The 21,300-nt window shown below is 38.3% G+C and overlaps 1 protein-coding gene across 5 annotated transcripts in view; it reads left to right on the top strand.

Moving 5' to 3' along the window:
• PDE4B (phosphodiesterase 4B) overlaps nt 1-21,300 on the top strand; it is a 489,372-nt gene that overhangs the window by 449,454 nt on the left and 18,618 nt on the right. The gene's annotated exons all lie outside the window — the stretch shown is intronic.

Genomic DNA, 21,300 nt, shown 5'->3' with positions numbered 1-21,300 from the left:
CTCAGGGTTAATCCATGGCGCATATAATATAATATAATGTAAATATTATTGTGGCCACCAAAAAGAAATTGATCTATACCAGTTTAGGGGGAACTGAATTATCTGTGGTAAAACTAAAATTCGCATTTAATTTTAAATATTCTCAAAATTATTTGAGTGTTCCATCTGAGCTGCTGTTTAAAAATATCATCATCGTCATCATCATCATTATCATCATTACTGTGTAGTCTTTTTCGATCATCTTCTGCTTACTCTCACTGAACACAGGAGCTGTGGCAAATCTCTGAGCTACAGACTTGGAAGTAAGTGTGAAGATGTTCTATACAGGAAGTTTGTGTAAAGCATGGGCTTTGGAGTCCAAAGATCACGGTTCAGATCCTGTTTCTATCATTTACTAGCTGCTTGACCTTGGCCAACTTACTTAACTGCTCTAAGACTCAACTTTCTCATCTGTAAAACAGGGATGAAAGTGGTCCCTACCTTACTGGGGTTGCTGTGAAGGTGGAGATAATGCGTCTAAAGCACTCAGCAAGGCCCCTGATGTGTAGCAAAAGTTCAATAAGTGATAACTTATTAATAGCATCTGCTACATCTTTGCACACAACTATCTGTCTCTGGTTCTGATCAGCTAAGTGACTGCTGAGTTTTGTTTGCAGCCTCTGAACTTGCATGAGAGTGGTGATGTGAGAGCCTGTGTTTTGCTTAGCTGTTTGGAGATTACATGTGTGCCAGTCTACATGCAAATGGTAGAACTTCCACTGTGTCTAGTAGAGGAAAACAAGTAGTCTTTATATTCACTTCATCTGGGTAGGGATGGATTTGTTTGTTGCTTTTTCTTAACCCTTTTGAAGAAAACTGTGACTCAAAGATTGCAACCATCCCAAGTGTGCTTCAGAGCCCAGAGAGTAAGATGAGGAACTGTTTCTCTGACTTACAAAAACATAGTCTTTTCCTGGGCTCAAATTTCCCTCATTCCTTAATGCTGGCCACAGGCCAAATGGAATTCCAGAATTACAGAGAAAGACGCAGCCAGGTGGGTCAGTATTGTAGATTATTTTCGCCAAGAATTACAACAAGATGGAATAAATTAAGTAGGAGTTTTACGAGGCAATGACATTGTCTTTCAAGATGAAAAGGATGTCTAGTGAACCTTCTGCCAGCAGCTAGACTCGTGAGAGCTGTTTTCTGTAACCACAGATTGCCTTCTTAGATTTGTTCATTAATTTTTTGTTTCAACTTTTATCACCTCCTGAATTAGAAGAATTGTCTTACACTTCAGCGAAACGCCTCAGAGCATGAGTTCCTCAGTGGCAAAACAGTCAGATGTTTTGAAAACAGGATGCTTTGGCTGCGCATTATAAAAAGAGGAACGGAAAGAGAAACAGTATAGAAAGGAAGAAAGCAAATAGCCTCAGCAGGGTCCCCAGCCCAACAGCGGCATAAACACTGACCTATCTTCCTGACCTTCGCTGTAGCTCAGTTCCTGACCTCATGTCACCAAAGCCAACCGACGTCATTGGAGGAGGAGAGGAGGAATGGCGCAGCTGCTGTGAGGGTGACTAGAATTTCCTGCCTCCTTCCTGACAGACGCAGGCAGAAAAGTACAGAGTTGCAACAACAGTGGCTGAGGAAGGACCGGCACAGAACAATCCCAGTGAGGTGGCGTTGTGACTGAGGGGAAAGAGGGAGCTTTGACTGAGAAACAGTGTCTCTGGCCTAAAATTTTCAGGTGAAAAATGTCAAAGGGGTCATTCGTACCCGGCATGTTGAATGTCTTTCAAAAGATGTAATACCCAGTAAGGAGCTATCTTCAAGCAGCTGGTCACTGACCTAACTTTCCCCCAAAAGTCCCCCACTACACTTTTCTTTCTCAACTAGCTTTGCCCTGGGGCTATTTTATGTGTAGTACAAAGGTTTGGGCCTTATCGATGAAAATGGATGTTCTATTGTTGAAAAGAGCAGTCCTGAATAATATCAGTACTCTCTTGAGAATGGAGCGCCAGGACCCAGCATTTCAGTAAATGTTTGCTAAGGAAGTCTGTAAGTTGGGAACGGGAGACAGACGGACCTTTTTCTCAAAAGGGCATCAGAAAGTTCGCTACAGATACCACGACAGGGGAAATGAGTCCTCTCATCTCTACAGGTTTATTTTTCCGAGTCTTCAGGTGTAGCCGTACTAGAGTACCAAACGTGAAGCCAACTAATTGCCTGTGCTCTTGGGTGGGAGGGAATTAAGTCATCGAATGAATTCTACCAGCCTGGAGCCACCTGGGACCCAAGCTGCATGTCACTGGAATGTGACCATGATAGGCTGATTCCCTTACAGTTGGTGAGTCATTCTCTATCCAATCGTATGATTTGTAAGGATGGGAAATGTTGGCTCCAGCAGAAATGAAAGGAAATAGATCTTATTGATCAATGGATTCATCTTAGAACTCTGTTGGGAAGATGATAGACAGGTGACCAATTATTGAAAGGGATTAAATCCACTTTGGCGCAAAATTGAATGACATGATTAGAGCAGTGCCCCCCATGGGGCAGGAGGGCTCCTCTTCCTGAGCACTGTGCTTATAGAGAGCCTAGCCTAGTCTGCATCCAGCTGTACTCTGCTCCAGGACGTGGGGAGGCTGCTGGGTCGAGGGAGCATCTGTACTCCCCCTTCTATACTGCATCCACCCTCACACTGTTTGCTCAAATGGCTTTGAAATCACTTCCAGGGCCTATGCTGGCCTCTTTCCTGGGTGTGTTGCAGGAAAGCATACCTTTAAGCCCAAGGAGTAGCCAAGAGGCAGCAATTTGGCTTGAGACAGTAGTGTGGGAGAAGCTTGGACATGCAGGCTGTCTAAGCAGAGGGTGTACTTATGGGACCCACATACAAGGTCCCTGGTGGTGCTAGGACATGGGGAAAAATGGGGCAGGGCGTGGTCCATGAACTAGATACCCCTGCCCTACCATATCCAAGGTGTTCAAGTTTTCTAAATTCAATCTGGCCTTCCATAGGAAGGGATGTCTGTCAAAGTAGGAGTATTGGAGGTAGCTCAATTTATATCCTTATACAGTTAGACTTCTGATATGTGGCTCCACAAATGTTGGAGGTGACCTTGGATTAGAGGGCAGAATAGAATAAAAATCAGTTCTGATGGCCAAGAGGGGGACTCATACAGTGTTTTGATCCAATTTTTTTTTCTCTACTGCTCAGATATGTATGGTACTAGAGACAGCAAAGTGGAAAGAGCCTGGGAATAAGCCATGAGTTTGAGTTCTAGATCTGCCTTTATTGAGGTGTTTTATCTTAAACAATTAAATCATTTTGAATCTTTGCCTTTTCTTAACTACAAAAAAAAAATTGTTGGAGAGGACTGTCTCCATGGTCTACTTCAGCTCTTGTATTTATCAATAGAACAATAATAGTGAACAACCAATCTATTTTTGCAGGTGTATACTTTGTGTGCAGATATTGTGCTAAGCTCCTGATCTACATTCTGTCATTAATACTCATAGCAACTCTTTGGATCGGTACAATTGTTATCCCCATTTTACAGATGAGTAGAGTGTGGCTTAGAGAGTTGAAATAAATTGCCTAAGGTAAATATGAGAGCCAGGATTCATACCCAGGGCCATCTGACTCACCATCAATGACCCCAATGGGACAGATAAATATAGAAATAAAGAGATAGTTAATCATTCTTATAAGGGAATTTTGTTGTGGTTTCTGGGAGGTCTTATTCTTCTAACTCTGGCTATGAGTGATGGGTAGGTCTGGTTCAGAATCCTAATCTGCAATTACCATATTCTGGGCCTCTAGATTGGCCATTAATAACCTCCAGCTCAGTCTTTGTGGCTGGGAAGCAGTGTCCATTAACATAGAAGAGGGGGAAGAGTAACCATAGTTATAGAAAATGGTTCTAAAGCATCCATAAAACTGTAAATAATTATATTAAACTAATCCACTGTATCAGTTTGCTAAATTCAAGATCTATTTTTTTCCCCGAAGTCTTCTCTAACACGACCTAAGATAGTAAAGTTTTGTTTAAAGGACTTTAGCCTACCCTCTAATTTCCCTTTTACCTACCCTCTGCAACCCCCAAAATAAAAAGAAAACAGAGAGAGGCTATCCCTGTTATTTTTTCATTTTATTATGATTAAAATAATTGCGGCAATTTCATCATATACCATGTCCTTTCCAATGCATGCAATATGACCATAAAACAGAGGAGCGATGTTTCTGTAGCAGTAATCAATATAGGGAAATTTCCTAGAAGTAACATGGAGACTGTCTCCCTTAGATTTGTCTTCGTGCAGAGATGAAATAGAAAATTAAGTTGTTTATTCTTTATCCAGCATTATTTCAGTTACTCTTTCTGACAAAATAGAGTTGTATTATTGAGTGTAAGTCAGTATTCCACGTTCTATTCTTATCAAAACCTAAATCAAAGCTTTTGAAATTTGTTTAGTGCTCTGTAGTAAATTTGATCTGTAATCTGTTTTGCTTAATTGAAATATTTTTGCATTGGTATTTACAGAACCATTTTCTCCACTGAATTCTAATCCATTTAGCCCACTTAACTCACTTGAAAGTACCCAAGTGAACAAATCTCTAAAAAACAAGCAGGAATGAAGTGAAGGAACATTACTGTTGATTGGTGCACCTCTGGCTAGCTGATAAGAGATGATATTCTCAAAACAGAATAAATAAGTCATTTTAATGGGAGCCTTTCTCTCCACATTAAAAAAAAATCAGGTAATTATGTTTAGAGTGCAAGTATAAATCTAGAACACTAGTTTTGAAAAATAGAATTACACTATGTCAATGGAATAAAGGTTTGTTTTACATCTTTTTATACTTCTTTCTCATCTTTTTTTTTTCTTTTAGAGTGTGCCCTGGTCTAGAAGCCTCCCCAGATCCATGCCATTGTTATCTATGTAAGAAAAGGCCAAGGGTGGAGCTTGTTCTTGTGCTATTCTTCCAGCACATCTTACTTCTAAGTAAACGTGTGCTCAGCAAGTAGAGATAGCTCAGCTCTGGAAGCCAGGACTTACCAAACCAGAAGATACCGGGGCAAACCTGTGCCACGGTCAATAGATTTCACACTCTAGAAGGCCCTGTGCCAGTTGTCACTGTGCATCTCTGCACATCCCTCCACTTTAGCATTTTTCAGGGATCTGCCAACCCCTCTCTGTCTTGCCCAGTTGTACGTGATGTTTCCCTCAACTGGTGCCAAACTGTTTAGTCTCTTGGATATTTTACTGTAACTTCCTTTGTTTGATTTACTTTAAAGTAGCCAAGTGTTTCCACAAAGAAAGGACTGTTAAGTTATTTAGAAATGAAGAAGACAGTAAAACTCTTGTTTCTTTTGTTTCTGTTGTGGGAAGTCACTGATAATCTTTTTCTCTTTAAAAAGTGCCTGATACTTTTTTCCCTTTATGGAGTAGAGTTTAAAAGCTATAAATCATGCAATTCGGCTCATGAGTCACATGTTTCTTCAGCTAATTACTTGTCATTTAAAAACCTTCAGAGATTGAAGCTTAGTGAACTTATTGAAAAGAAAATTCATCTTCATGGCTCAATTTCATCTCTTTTTTCTTTTTTTAGCTATTCAGAATATGGTCATCTTAAAGATAGTCATTTTAAAACTCTAAATGGCCCAGTTCCCTTTATTCTTTGCTAACAGCATAGTGCATAATGTTATAACCCTCAGCAAATTATGAAAATGAAATTTGAGTACAGATACCAGAAGGTAAAAGTGACTTATCCAGTTTTAAAAATTTGCATTTAAGACAAGAGGTCTTGGCATTTTATATCTGAAAATTTTAAACGGTTATTTTGGAAAGAAAACAGTAAGAAGAGCTGTTATCATTAAATAAAAATATCTGTCCAACTCAACCACATAGGCTGTGTGCTAAAGCTAATCAAATGGGGCAAAGTGGAGTGATAATTTGGCAACTATCTAATGTCTTTGGTCAGTATGGATGGTAAAAGTTGATAAACCTAACCAAAAGAGACCTGAATGTGTTCTTTCTAGCTATAGTCTTCTGCGGTTGCATTAGACAAAATTCCAGAACTTTGAGCCCATAAGGGAGCCATAGGTATTACCTATTTTAAGCTTCATTTTATAGATGAGGATTATAAAAACTGAGGGTTAAATATCTAATATGCTCCAAAGATCTTTGTAAAATATAAAAAAGCAATCTAAATGAAAAGTAATTTTATTATGACATGACTTCTCCAGAGTCATCAGGTTAATTAGTGGAAGATTAAGGTACTAAAATCCAGCTTGCTCTTCATCTTCAGCAAAAAGCTGATTAAGCTTAAGAAAGACGTGGGACATTCCCTCTCTAGCTTGCATTGATTTTTAACCTTCTCATTATTCTTCATGAATAAAAGCTATACATGTCTTAATCATTTCAAGTAAAGAGAACTAATTTAGTATTCCTGAAAATTTTGTGATCAAAATCTAGCAGGAAATACTTGGAGCAAGTTACTTTAAATGTCCCTGGCATTGGTTGTTTTGTTTTTCTTCTCTTTGCTTTTTGCTGTTTCAATTTCTGAATAAATATACATATTAATATATCTGAATTAATACATATCAATTTAATAGACATATATATACATACATATATCATCAGATAAAAAATCTCATTAAGGCAACCAGGATTAACATTTTCATCCTCACATAATTGAAATGCTACCCTACAGATAATTTATTTCCAACTTCTTCAGTTAACATAATAGCCTATTTCTTCATTCTTTTCTTAGGTTAGATTCCCATAAATGGAATTAATGGATTAAAAGGCAACATTTTTAAGGCTTTGATACTTATTTGCTTTCCCACTGATCCCAATGCCAAAGTTTAAGTGGTAAAAACCCTGTGATTAGTAAAACTCCTTCAATTTCTTTCTATTTCTTCCTTTCCTCTCTCTGAAACTGAAGGTGATAAATTGGAGAGTTTTACCAACTGGTGGAAAAATAGTCAATGTTCCGATTCTCTCTGCTACTTAGCAGAGCTGTTGGTTTAGGAAGTAGAAATGAAGACAGGGATCTCAGGTTGACCCTATCCCTGTACCCCAGAATGTTTCTGCCCAGTGGCCCAAATTACGCAAAGCTCTCCCAACTCAAGTAAGATTTCTGGATTCTTGAGTTGTGTTCTCAACATCTTGGTGGAGTTGGGTTCAACAGTGTTGGCAGCTACACATTTAGAAACAATATTATGTAATTAATGCCTTGTCAACGTTTTAAATCAAATAAACCTCATTCACAGTAGATAGAGATACATTCTGATGTGTTTAGGTAGCTCAAGATGAGTTTTGATGTTTAACTCAGATGTCTGAGTTAAGCACATGTTGTGAATATCTTGCCATAAAACATTGACAAACTCTGAACTATCAACCTAACTACTTAAAATGAGCAGATGCAGGAAAAAATAAAGGGAAAATGACTTGGGAAGAACTGATCATCTCGTTTATAGTAGTCCTTCCCCCTTATCTGTGGTTTTGCTTTCCACCGTTTCAGTAACCTGTGGTCAACTGCAGTCCAAAAATATTTAATGGAAAATTCCAGAAGTAAACAATTTCTAAGTTTTAAATTGCCCGCTGTTCTGATTAGTGTGATGAAATCACACACCGTCCCACTCCACCCACCCGGAGGCACGGGATTCACCGCTTTGTCCAGCATATCCTACCCAACAGTCACTTAGTAGCCAGCCGGGTTATCAGATCAACTGTCCTGGTATCTCAGTCCTTGTGTTCAAGTGACCCTTACTTTACATTTTACATAATAATGGCCCCAAAGCACAAGAGTAGTGCTGCTGGCCATTCAGATATGCCAAAGAGAAGTTATAAAGTGCTTCCTTTAAGTGAAAAAGTAAAAGTTCTCAACTTAATAAGGAAAGAAAAAAATCATATGCTGAGGTTGCTAAGATCTATGGTAAGAATAAATCTTCTATTGGTGAAATCGTGAAAAAGAAAAAAGAAATTTGTGCCAGTTTTGCGCCTCAGGCTGCAAAAGTCATGGCCACACTGTGTGATAAGTGCTTAATTGAGACAGAAAAAGCATTAAATTTGTGCAATAAGATATGTCGAGAGAGAGGCCACATTCCCGTAACTTTTATTACAGTATATGGTTATAATTGTTCTATTTTAGTATTAGTTATTGTTGTTAATCTCTTACTGTGCCTAATTTGTAAATTAAACTTTATCACAGGTATGAATGTATAGGAAAAAACATTGTATAAATAGAGTGCAATACTATCTTCAGTTTCATGCACCCACTGGGGGTGGAACATATCCTCCACCAATAAAAAGGGACTAGTGGATAATGTTTATTAAGGGAAATCATTCCATGCCAAAATATCCTTGATAGTCTAACTTTAGCTCTTTTGATATTTACCCATTGCTAATCATTACTTATTTTATCAAGTAGGACAAAGTTAGAAATGTTCTTAGCATATAATGTAGGAAATGAAAAGAAAATTTTCAACTCCTGGATGGATAAGAAAACTTAGTTTTTTAGCCATTATAATAAGATACAGAAGACTTGAATTTAAAAGTTAAAATATGTAAAAGGAGATTTCACTGCTGGGAGTGAAAGGAGGGAGAGGAGATTATTTAATAAGCAGGATAATCAGCTGAGTACAGGAAAAGAACTGACAGAGTTGAAAAAAATAGACTAAAATTTTAGTAGCTCTGGTTGTTCCCAACAGTGGACTTCCAACTTCCTCTCTACCCTCGATATCAGAAGATCTACTGAAAACAAGGAAGAGTTTTATGATAACCTGAGAATGAAGAAATGTTGGCTCTACCCCTCTCTTGGTATCCTGTTGCCTAGAAAACCTCCCTTTGGCTCAAATACATCATCAGGCCCTGTACTATGAACCTACTCCTGGTCTGCTAGACTTCTTGGCTTTCTTTTTTTGAAACCCTGCCTTAGCTACCGTGACTTGGATCAAATTTCCATAGACCATCCTCTTAGCTATCTTATTGGTTAATATCATAGCTAACATTTTCATTATCTGGGGTTTTATTTATGTCTGCTCCAGTTTGCAAGCTCTTGAGTCCTGAAATTCTGCTTTGCATTTTTGAGGCTCCACATTTGCTTATAGTGGTAGTGGGGCTAAAAATTATCAAGGAGGCATAGCTCTACTTCTGTCTATCAGGAGGGAAGTGAAAAGCAGATGAAGGCTTTTGTCAGTTGGTGGTAATTGATTTTGGTTTTGTTTTATTTGGAAAAGCTCTCTGCAGTTCTACTCGATTTGGTCATTTAGGAAATTTGTTGACATTGGGAGTTTTGATAGCTTATCCTGGTTTTGACCAATGCTAGGACAGGTAACGACCTCACTGGGGGGCACAGCACTGTTTAAAGATTGAAAAATTTTTTTTGCATTTTCAAAAACTTTAAATTCATGGAACATGCTTAGACTATCCAGGGGTAATGTGCATTTCCAGTATCCTTTTGCACACCCATTTGCCTGTGAGAAGCTAGAGACTTTCTGATGGGTCACTAATGAGATGGACTCCAACTGCTGCTGTAGATAGCCCAGAAGGGTCAGTTTCACTGACCAGATGCTACCCGTCCACCAAGATGAAAGGGCACAGTGCCCTCCCTGCCTTAGTCCCTGTCCATTGCGATCGCTACTCCTGGCTCCATTCTGTAATTGAGTCAGAATGATTTAGCTAGATCTGCGTTTATTGATGCAATGGGTATGTTTTTCTTGGCCAGGGCCAGTACATTACTTGTGTTCTTGACAGGATGAGCTGCCACTGAATTTTTCCCTGCTGTATTTTAACACACTTAAGATCTAGTTGCACCACATTTATTTACATCTGTCTTACCAATTGCATGGAGCTTCCCTGATAATATCTCAAGATTTATCAGTATTATTTTTGAAACACTTTAAAATCAGTATAATTTAATTTCAGGACGTTCATTTTATTTTGCTTGCAATAATTAAAAATACTCCTTTACTAATAATCTTTTTTTATATGTTTGAGGCATTAAGGTAAGGTCATTGTTGAATGCTGCATAGTAAAATAGTAAAATTTCTAACTGAGAAAGGTCATAGATTGCTTTTCAAAAAAAGGCTTTTCAGGTCCCCTGATAAATCCTAAAATAGGAGACCTTTGCCAAAATAAACAAAAACATGAACCCCTGGGCAAGACTGAATTCTCTTTTTTTTAAAGTAAGATAAATATATTGAGTTAAAATGAGTAAAAAATGAGCTTTTTGATAAAGGTAATGAAGAAGGAGGAGATACCGGTAAGAAATAATTCAGGAGAGATTTTTCTTCTTTGAACACTTTTCCAATCTAACTACATGAGCCAGGACTGCACTTTCCCAAGGACTCTGGTTCTGTCTGAGGGAACATTAATTATGCGGCAGTGTAGAGACTTTTCAGGCCCATTTCTTCACTTACACCTTATTTGCTCTCAAAGCTTCCTGCGGCACCAAGATAGAGCATTACATAAAGGGCCACTCTCTTTAAGTGTATAGCTGTTGGTTATTTTTGTGTTGCCAGATCCAAGATAGCATGGTAAGGAAACCTACCTGAAGAGTCCTTTGCTCCATACACAGCACTCTCACCTATGTTATCTCATCTGATGCTCACCAAGAGGAAAGTATTTTTATATCTCCATATTCAATGTGAAACCAAGCTGCAAGCTGTGTCCAAGACCCTCAGCCACTAAATCATGATGCTTAGAATCAAATCTGTTCTCTTTGCTTCAAAGTCAAATGACTTAAAAATTATAATTAAAAGGAAAAACAAAAGATTAATATGATGTATGTTTACATTTTTATAAAAGAACAACAGCAGGAAAAACTAATATTTTTTATCAGGATGTTACCTTTGAAATGTGGTGGTTAATGATTGGAAGAGAGCAAAATGGACTTTTTTGCTGGTAATATTCTCCTTTCCCACCTGAGTGCTTGTTAAACAAGTATGGTCAATTTGTGCACTATTTTGTGTGTATTTTGCACACCAATAAAAGTTTAAAAAATAATAATAATAATAATTAAAAGGAAATCCACAGGGTAATTTGTTATATTCTTCTATGACTTGCCAACAAAACACATAATCATAGAATTTTAAAGCTAGAGCTCGACCTTCTTATTTTTCAGACCTCAGCTTAGATGTTATCTCTTTGGAGAGGTCTTCTCTAATTATCCTAAGTCAGTAGCTTATTTGTTTTACAATTTGCTGTCACAGTTTATGATTTTTGACTTTTTTTGTTGTTTTTGTTGTAGAACTTGGTTTTTACTAATCTCCTCCCTTTGACTATAAGGTTATTGGTGACATGAATTGTGTCTACCTTGTTCATTATTGTAGTTCTGGCATTTAGAATAGCTCTAGGCATTCAAATAAATATTTGTCGGATCATGTGCATGATGGCTCGGAAACTTAATTTGTTGAGGACCAACTATATTGTTAGTGGCAAATCTATTAGAACCCAAGAATCCTGTTTCCTGTTGCACTGTACCGTGCTACACATAGGTACTTCCCATGACCAATTCTAGTTTTTCTAATTGTTAGCTTTGATGAGAAATTCCCATCTGGTTCACAGTGGCTCTTCAAAGTACCCTCAGAAGCAGCAAAAGCTTGCACCAGAGCCTTCCCCAAATGCAATCAGATAACAGAGAATGAAGTCTTGGGGACAAATGTTCTTTCCTCGTGAGCAGAAATATGAAGCACGTTTTTGTTGTTGTTTGGTTCGACGTCGGGGTATTCAGCTTACCTTTCTCTTGAAAAGTCTGCATCCTGTAGACAAGAATCTAAGCTCTACAGAGACTGACAATAGCCACTGCACACTCAGCTGGGAGCATATCTGTGAATACATGTTGTGTCTAAAACTCAGCCATTTGCCATATATGTTGTGTCTGTAGCATAGGAGCTTAGTCATTATGCCATTGTTTGGTTGTGTTTTTCATTCCTGACATATTGCTGGTACTCCTCTCATCCCCACCTTGGCCACATATTCAATTAATTCAAATATGCTGCTGGATTGACCTGAACTGTGGAAATCTGAGTAAAATGCATACTTGGTACAGTTGTCCTTATGTCAGGCAATCTGTGGCCATTCATGGCTTCTGGTTAATACATAAAGAGTTCTGAAGTCTCTTAATTTGAGGAAATAGGCTAAGTCATGAAATCATGAAAGGCTAGATTTGAAACAGCTGGACATCTCCAAAATAAACTTTTTAAAGGTATGGCTTTAACACAAGGCCATTTTGAGTTATGGCTTTATCTGACAGGTTTCATCTCTCTTTCTGGCAATTCTGGTTTACACTCCTTAGACTGATGAATAATCTAAATGTCAACCAGAGAGCCAGAACTTCTATGAGTAACTCATGTTTCACGTAATCTATATGACATAGCACTGATCACACCTGCAGCAGCGTATCAGGGGAATTCTCTAGTCAATTTCTTGTCAACAATGAAAAGAAAAGAGTTTAGGTGCTAAAGAGCCAACCAAAACCTCCACCCAGATGCAAACCAAGTGAAAAAGGTGCCAAGAGCGCAGATTCTTTGAAAATTCAGAGCAAAACTCAGTTTTAAGTACAAATTCTACAATAGTCTCAGATACCTTACCAACCACTGTATATATATTGTTTCTAACCTTCCCATTTTAAAGACAGAAAAACTTAGTCTCCAAGAAACTCAACAACTTGCCAAGTTTCTCAGTTCTAAGTTACAATATAGGATTTTATTTTCAGACCCAGTTGTATACTCAGCTGATCCTATGTCATGTTATTATGATGTTGGGTCTGCTGATAGAGTCTTATTTATGCTGATAGACCCCACCGGTAAGGCCATCCTGTAGTCAGAACCCCTTCTACTTCATGTATAACCTATGCATCCAACTCTGAAACTACTTTTATAAGTAGTTTCATGCACCCAACAAACCTGCACATCTGGGGGTGCACTGTTCTGCAAAGCATCCATCCATCTCTTCTAAACTTCGGTAGCTAATAATAGGAAAAACAAAACGCGAAACAAGTATAACTGTCTTTTTTGAGGATAAAATTATTTAAGACTACTGTATTCATCCTTTGTGGTTTAAAAATATGTTCAAATCTCTAACCTATGGTAGATTCTTCTCAATTTGCAAGGATGTATTCTAGCGTAGGGATTACCAAAATACCAACAGATAACATATATTTATTCAGGGAAGAAAAGGATATTTCTATGTAACCCAGGGATTTTCTTTATTTATTTGATGGTCCCTAGAGTTGATCTTGAAAATTTCCAGACTAAGGGGCTGTCCCAACCCCGGGAAACTGCTAATCCAGAAGCAGCGATTCCCAGGGAAGGTTTTGAAGCATCCCGTTGTCTTTTATCTCAAAGGGTATGTGAAAGTTGCTAGCTGAAATCAATATAATTAATATTAAACACAAGATACGCTGCATATTGTGTTTAAAAGGGGTATAGTAGTAATCTCAAAAATCAGCTATGGTAGATTTTTATGGCTGCAAAAATATTGGAAATTTTAATAAGGCAATATTTAATGCAGGATTTTAAGCAACCCAAGAGATGTTATAGGATAAAATTGGAAATCAGTTCTTAAAGAGAATCATGACCAATTTTTATGGGGTTATGAAAAGAACGTAGAATGTTTGGGGGATGATTTTCCTGTTCTGTGGCATTGCTTTCAAGTTAAATATGAAGGCCTTGAAGCATAGGTCGTGTTTTCCGCTGGTCAGGAGAGGATACTAAACTGAAAGGACCGTGGGTCTGATCCGTGGTAAGATTTCTAATTTTAAAAATGTAACAAGCTGTAGAACCTCTGGCTATGAAATCGTTCAAAAGAAACCTTAGTCTTCTGCTTTGGAATCGCATTAACGTCCCATGGCCCTGGAACTGGCTTTAGAAGCTTGAGGTTAAATATTAGCCATTGTGCACAGAAGAAGTTGTAGAAGGCTTAAATGGAAAAACAAAAGAGTAACTAAATAGTTTACCTTGATTCCTTGATTTTTCTCATTGCTACTGTGATTTTTGTCATCTGTAGAAAAATAAAGCCTCTGCTGTGTGTAATTATCAGGCCAGCATCCTCAATCTGTCATTGTACCTTTTTTGGGGTCTGTCACTATTAACAACCATATTAAAAGGGAAAGGTCAGGTACATAAAATGAAACTGTGAAGCTTCAGTAACAGTTGCAGGTGTTTTTCATCAGAAGGAAAGACTTCTGTCAAAAAGAACACGTTTGAATATTTTAAATTATCTAAAAATATACAGTACCTCTAAACCTTACACATTATGAGTGTATGACTTTGAAATCCAGTCTCTTTAAGGGATATTTAGGACATGTAATATCTGGGACATATTTATACTAAAAAGAAACATTTGTTGTTTATCTGAAATTTAAATTTAACTGTGTATCCTGAATTTTTATTTACTAAATCTAGAAACCCTACATATATGAAAACATATATATACTCACACACTATATTTATAAATCATAACTTATACATATATATACATATATATGTATATATAGCTAAAAATGCATAGTGAAAATATAAGTCTTTGGGTATAAATATAGTGTCTTTTGTCTATTAAATTGTGTCACTGCAGCAACTCTCAGAGTTAGGGGAATGTTAGTTCATGAGAAATTTCTCTAAATATTTTTATGGGGATTACTTTGGGTCTAGGAAAAGTCCATTTTTTTAGCATCCCAATAATGTGTGCCATATCTCCTCTTGAAAAGTTTCCAGAAATCCTGAGAAAAACAGACAGCAGCAGAGAGTATAGATAGACAGTTGGGTAAGAAGAAACAACTATGGTAATAATTTTGAGAACTGTTCAAGACCTAATATCAAGTTGTAGAGCAGTTATATTCAAAATTATATTTAAATTCTTTAGATTTTTTTTTCAGTTCTCTGTATGAAAGCACTAATGGTTTGTCCCTACCTTGCCTTTTTGTTGTTGTTGTTGTTGTTGTTGCGGTACGCTGGCCTCTCACTGTTGTGGCCTCTCCCGTTGCGGAGCACAGGCTCCGGACGCGGAGGCTCAGTGGCCATGGCTCACGGGCCCAGCCGTTCCGCGGCATGTGGGATCTTCCTGGACCGGGGCACGAACCCACATCCCCTGCATTGGCAGGCGGACTCTCAACCACTGTGCCACCAGGGAAGCCCCTACCTTGACTTTTAAAACTTCTCTTGAACAGATACTAGTCCTCTAACCAGTAAATGGAATTTACTCTATTTTAGCTTCATCATAAATGTCAATGTTTTGTTACAGAATTATGGTAGAGATGTCCATGATTGTTTTTCATTACATATTTATTGTGGATTATTACATCACTGGACAGTTAAGAAGAGAATCACTCAATTCTAATACGTTTAGATGCATTTCTTTCTGCTCTGGAACATGGACAGTTAGAACGACTTAACTATATTCCTTGGAGCACCAGGGGTTTGCTCCAGTAATAGGGCAGAACTTTTCTGCTAGAATGCCCCATCATGGAACTATATAGTCTCCAGTTAAGTAGATATTAATGGACAATGGCAAGTTATTCCTTTCTTAACCCCATTACCGACTCAGTCAATTTCATTTGCCTCTCAAATAAGACAAATATGTCATTAAAGAAATTGGACATCAAGTTTCAAATAGATGGTAGAGTTCATAGGGAAAGACAAAAAGGAGACAAGAGATGAGATGCATTGTCAAATAACCTGAAATGTTAAGAATTGTGAGAATTGTGAGTGTGATAAAGGGGTTTAGAAAAAGTACACTATATTCCCGTTGTTGTTTAAATCAGATTTTGTAAAGGAAAGTGTAGGTGTTTAGGAATTCGAGTCCTTCACTTCTTTGGGTCTTCGTTACTTCATATGTAAAATTAGGAATATGGAAGAAGCAATTTTTTCAAAATCAGAAAGAACCTGAGAAATCTGCCATTTTACAACTACAGAAACTGGGCCCCAAGAAGGTAATTCATCTTACCCAAGATCACACATCAGGTGAGTGCCAGAACTAAAGGACGAGCTTGCCTTACTTCCATTTCTCACTAAACTGGGCCGGCCACTGCAGTTTCCACTTCCTTCTACCACCGCTAGCATTCTGTGATTCCAGGCAGAATTTTCAGCCCCTTCACTTTTTCTTATGCCCGGGAATTCTTATTAAGTTATGACTAACAAAGTGTAAAATATGAGTCAAAATTTAGTCTCTAATAAAGTCATTGTGACTTTAATGACTTTGGCGGTTGTTTCATACTGCAAAAACAGGAAGATCTCACACAATAAGGCGCCTGTCTCACAGATGGGCTTCTGCGCAGACGGCCACCCACAAGGGTGACTCCTGAGGCTGTCTTCCTCTCAGGGGCACCTTTTTTTCATCTGCAGTTTTCATCTACTTACTTCATCTTAAGGTTATCAATGAGAGGAAAGTGCCTGCTTTATCTAGGCTTTGATGGGCTGAAGAATATTTTTGATCACTAAAGATTCACTCTTAAGTGATTTCCAGGTCACCCCCTAACAAGCCCAGATTAGTCTTAAAAGTAGGTCTTTTATGTGCTTGATACTAGTCCCTTGTATTATTACTCTTCTAGATGGTTTTATTCTAAGAAAGAGAGAATCACCAAGTTTTAGAACCAGGATGAATTTCTGAGATCATTCTAGTCCAGCCTTCCTGTGTGATTGATTTAACAAGAACTTTTCAGGAGAGTTTCTAGCTTTACTGTGGATCTTTGCGCAAAGCCCAAACTAGTCCTCTGATGAGAAATATAGAAAAATGATGAAGTGTTCCATCCCTTCAGGAGAAATTGGCTCGGAAGAAAATATTCTCTGTATGTAGCATTGAAGCCAAAGAAAAATTGAAGCCATAAAACAAAATGTTTATATTCAATTTCAGCTTTTGCTATTCTATATATTTTAAGTAACTTCCCACTATAAAAGGTAACCTATTCAAAAAAATTCACATATGATTTTATAGAGAAGATGTATGCTAGGCAAACTATTGAATTATTTAAGTAGAGAATGATATCTTTTCCCCTTTTCAGAAAATAACTAACTTCTGGCCGTGTTCATGAATCTAGTGTTGGGCCTAAACTTAAGGAAGCATTGGAGGAATTTGTATTACTAAGGGTTCATTCACAAACTTTGCTTGTCTGTGTTGAAAAGGGGCTTTGGCCATTTCCTCTGGGGACATTATTTCTAGGTAAGCTCTAACAGGGTTTTCTTGTGAAGGCAGCTTCTTAACAGAAAAATAGAATATGTGTACCTTAGGTTGTAGAGACACATTTATCTTTGAAATAGTGTGCTTCTGTTTGTGGATTTCTCTACTGCATTTGATAAAGTAAATAATGTCTATTCCCTTTCAATCCCGGAACTCCTGGGGCCACAGTTAACCTCAGGAGCTGTTTAATTTTCTTATCTGGACTGAATACCCAATTTGATAAGGAGACAGGGAGACTCCAAGGGTCTTAGAATATAAAACTCTGGAGGGATGATAACCACTTCTCTTCCTTTGTTGGTGACCTATTCTTATGGACTGAAGCATTTCTGATTTGGGTTGTTTTTCTCTGTAGTATTAAGAGAGTTTTGTTTTCTGGGAAATTTTGGTTGCTGGTAAATAATGTGTCCAGACTGTAGGAGGCTGCCATAAAATTTATCATAGAATCTTGACAGGTTTGGGCTGAGATCCTAAAATCATGCATCACTCTCATTTTGTATATGAGAGCTAAGGGACTTCACCAGACTGTTACCTGTTATTGAGAGCTGAGAATGAAAGTCTAGATTCATCTACTACATCGTAGCTGCCTCTGGCTCAACAGAAACAACTCCCATATGGGAATCAGACACTGAAAACCCCACTAAGCCAAGCTTCCCCACTGTCTCCATGGCCTTAACCTCAAACACAAGCTATTCCATTCCTTGATGTGTCTCATCACACAGGTCAGCACTAATCATACTAATTGGACTCTGCATTACTAGAATGTAAAAGATACCCCCTGTCTGCTCCTCCAAGGCCATGTCTGCCTTGCTTAGTTTGTACAGAGCCCAATATAAGTGGGCCCTTCATAAATGCTTTATGATGAGAGCAGTGATTGCCTTAGTCAATGTGGTTGGACCCTCCCTTATGGAGGAGGAAAACCAAAGGCTGTTGCTAAGCAACATCTAAAGGACTGGGTCAGTTTCTGACACTGAGTGGCCTCCATCTGCGTACTTCATCATGTTGTGTGTTTTATGGTTGCCTTAAAATGACTTTGGGTTTTGGTGGCATTGTCATGCTGTTAGCAAAAGGCTCATAGGAGAACTAATTTAGGCATGAGAAGGAGAGAGGTGGTTTTCAGCTGTTAACTACTTACATGAGTTCACGAACCCATCTGTGAGCTCTGCAGGAAAGTTGAGGAGTTTGGTTTATTCTCAGCCCTGTAGCTTAGAGCCACCTCCCTGTTGCCCACGTTGGGACTGATTGACAATGTATACCAACAGGATCCTGTGGCAATGGGAGGTGATAGAAAAAAAGTAAGAAGGAAAGTCTTTCCTAGTCTTTTTTGATTGAATTTCTAGCTGCTCCTATATTCTGAGCTGAAGCGTCAATACGGCTAATAAAGAGTTGGCCCCAGCCTCAGCAGACAGTAACTGCTGTGGTTAATGAACATGCCCTAATATATCTGACTATTTCTATTAGCATGAAAGCTTATTAAAAGCATGAAAAGTGTTTTTGTTTGTTTGGGGGAGTGTTTTGTTTTTGTTTTTTTACTGCTATATCCTTAATGCATTGCTTGGCACATTTTGGGGTTCAGTAAATATTTACCAAATACATGAGATGAAATGGCATTATTCAGCTAGTACAAACCTGACTGACTCCAAAATCTTCCTAAGTATTTCCAAGGGGCCAAAGGAACCAAAATGAGGATGATTGCTTGAATGTTACATTTGGCTAAGTCTAGTGCGGAGACACAATTTAAAAAACCATCTGTCTCTATGCTTTCTACAAGACATTTTTTTGCAATGCTCCCAGTAAAGTTTGCTTCTTTGCCAAAATTCAGCTGATCCATCAGAGCACAGAAACCTGTCTTTTTCAGCTTCTAAGTCTTTAGTGTAAGTGCCTGTCTTTTGAGAACTGAAAATGAGAGGCGATTATGACTGAGCAGTTTTGTCTTAAAAAAATAAACAACTTAGAACTTAACATGATTCACCGGGAGTTCAAATTGCAGAGCAGTTCGATAAGTAAAACACACTAGCTGAGATGATTAATTCAGAGATTTCTGGTGACTGTTACTAACATATTATATCATGGGAAGACCCACATGTACACCAGCAGCGTTCCCCAGAAAGAGGGTGATTGTGCATGCCTCTTTGAGGACAATGCATAGAGCAGTGAGCCAAAGGACGGCAATACTGACTTGCGTTGGCTTCACCTCAAAAGGCCTCGTCTCCTGGGCACAGGCAGTGGCATGAAGGGGGCCTGGATGCTTGAAGTGAAGCCATTGTCTGTGCAGGATGCTGATTTGAAAGGGGAGTGCCTCACAGGAAAGAGAGCCAATTGCGTGCGGAGACTGTTGCCATGGTGCTTCGCTATTTCTTTAACGTGCTGTACTTGAACTCCTGGGAGTCCGGGGTGGGGTAACGGAGGAGGGAGAAAGAGAGGAGTGGGATGGGCCTGGGTAGGGAATCCCACTGCAGGGCTCTAGTCTCAGACTTTCTTCTTGCTTGTGATCTTTCTAAAGCTGACAAGGTGAAAGAGAGAGAGAGAGACTATAGGAAAGACTTCCTCAGCATGCTCCAGATTGCAAAAACAAAATAAAAATTAATTTAATTCTTAAATATTTCTAGCATGAATTAGAAGATGTAACACTGAAATACCAAAACAGCACAGTCTTTCATAACCCTGAATAATTCTCCATTCGTGCAGCAAACGATAGCTTGTATTTCCTAACTCACTCCAGATCCTAGATGGAAAGGTTAAATGTGTTTAATTCATTTGTCGAATGCAGTCTCATGTGCATATTAATGAGCTGATGGAGGGCAGAAAATTACATTCTGCGTACGAAGTACTTTTAAAACGAAATCCATTAATTCTATTCCCATTCGTTTCATTGTGAAAGAAGTCTAAATGCACTGGCACGCCGCTGGTGTGCAAAAAATCTCCCCAAAAGCTAGCTTAAAAAATATTCTTGTACACTGAAAGCCTAGTTTGAAAAGAGCCACAGTTCTCGCTTTTTCAATTTTTTTTTTTTTTTAATGTTCGGAAAGTAAATTAATCAAACACACCATCACTTCGAAACCCTTAGAGCGGCTGAGCTCTGTACGGAGGCTGCGTCTGCAGTGTCCTGGTCTCCGCAGTGGAGAGAGGATGAAGAACACCTAGATGAAATGGGGGAGGGTACCGATTTCGGATTGCCTTAAATATTCATGGGACTTCCTCCATTTTAATCTTCTCCTTTTAAAAAGATGGCTGTGTTTCCTAGTCTGGCATCCCCTCGGGAAAGAAGAATTGCTCCTTCCTTGCAGAGTTCAGCTGAGCAGGACTAATCTAGAGTGGAAACCCCTTCGGCCACCAGGACTATTGATAATTCATAAGTGCTGCAAACCAGCCAGCTGAATGCATTTGGACAGGCTTTTTGCTCCTTCGTGCTCGTCCTGATTTCACTACTCTCTCTGCCAGGGAAGAAGCAGGGAACATAGGCTTCTTGCAAGAATGGAGTGCGAAGATGGGCTTTGTTTGGATTAGAAAATGCCCTAAATTGTGGAGGCTTTGTCTAGCATAAGTTTTGATTATTTTACCACTGAATCTGCAAGGCTTTCCCGATCCCTTTGGGACTGCTCTCTCAGAACTGTGAATTCTTTCAAAGGGATTTGTGGATTGTGGCAAGGAGTGCATTCCAAAATGCCTGAGGCAAACTATTTGTTATCTGTATCTTGGGGTTACATCAAGGTGGGTTAATTTGATTCCATTATGTGTCTTTGATAGAATGTGAAACATTTATATGTGTATGTTTTCTGTGAAGTAGAAAACCTCGGTAATGATTTGTGTTATCACTTAGCCCACTGAGGCTGCTTATGGTGAAATAGGGGCATGTTATATTACATTGTATTTAAATAGACTGTGTTGTATTTTAACCCTATTCTTTTTACACATGTCTATTTTTAAAGAATGCTTATCTTTTCTTTTGTTTTCCCTTAAATTTTTCACATTTAATCACCTCTCACTGTATAGGTTATTAACTCAAATTATATATTAGAGTTAATTTCCAATAAACGTATTTTAAAATGTTCTTACATTTTTAAGTGAAATGATCTTGACCTCTGTTAAGATTCCTTTTCCTATGCTTGCATCTTCAAAAGAAATCAGATGTTAATTCTA

Source organism: Physeter macrocephalus, chromosome 4 (assembly GCF_002837175.3).
Source record: "Physeter macrocephalus isolate SW-GA chromosome 4, ASM283717v5, whole genome shotgun sequence".
In the NCBI taxonomy this organism is placed as follows: Eukaryota; Metazoa; Chordata; class Mammalia; order Artiodactyla; family Physeteridae; genus Physeter; species Physeter macrocephalus.
Note: the sequence above shows the minus strand (reverse complement) of the source record. Positions and strands in the feature narration are given on the sequence as shown.